General features: G+C 39.7%; 1 non-coding gene across 1 annotated transcript; it reads right to left on the bottom strand.

Annotated features, from left to right (window-relative positions):
• Positions 1 to 222: 222 nt before the first annotated feature.
• Positions 223 to 329, bottom strand: LOC132539608 (U6 spliceosomal RNA). The gene has a single exon (XR_009550948.1). It is a non-coding gene; the product is annotated as a U6 spliceosomal RNA (small nuclear RNA).
• Positions 330 to 686: the final 357 nt, after the last annotated feature.

Raw genomic sequence — 686 nt, forward strand, 5'->3', positions numbered from 1 at the left:
TCTCTCTCCCTCTCTCTCTCTCTCATCCCTTTCTCCCTCACTGATTAATAAATCTTTTAAAAGAGCTCCAGCATATGTAGAACAAAAGTTCAGACAGACCTAGGATCCCATATATGCATATCCAGACCTCTTTCCACTGAACCACCTCCCAGCTTGCATTAACTGGCTCTTTAAAAGATTATAATTATTTATATGTGTGTACATATATTTTATATATTTTTTGAAAATATGGTATGATTCATGAATTTGTGTGTAATCCTTGAGCAGGGGCCATGCTAATCTTCTCTGTATCATGCCAATTTTAGTATATGTGCTACCAAAGCTAGGACTATATTATAATCTTATTTATAAAGTGTTAAGAGATGGAGACATTTGGAGTCGGGTGGTGGCACAGCCAGTTAAGCACACATGGTACAAAGCTCAGGGACAGGCCCCTGTCTTTCCACCTGCAGGGGAGTCCTTTCACAGGTGTTGAAGCAGGTCTGCAGGTGTCTTTCTTTCTCTCCCCCTCTCTGTCTTCCCCTCCTCTCTCCATTTCTCTCTGTCCTATCCAACAACAACGACATTAATAGCCACAACAATGTTAAGCAACAAGGTCAACAAACAGGAAAATAAAAAATAAAAAAAAGAGTAGAAAAGAAAAAAAACGAGAGGGAGACAATGAGACCTTGGTGACAACAACAACA

Source organism: Erinaceus europaeus, chromosome 7 (genome assembly GCF_950295315.1).
Source record: "Erinaceus europaeus chromosome 7, mEriEur2.1, whole genome shotgun sequence".
Lineage (NCBI taxonomy): Eukaryota > Metazoa > Chordata > Mammalia > Eulipotyphla > Erinaceidae > Erinaceus > Erinaceus europaeus.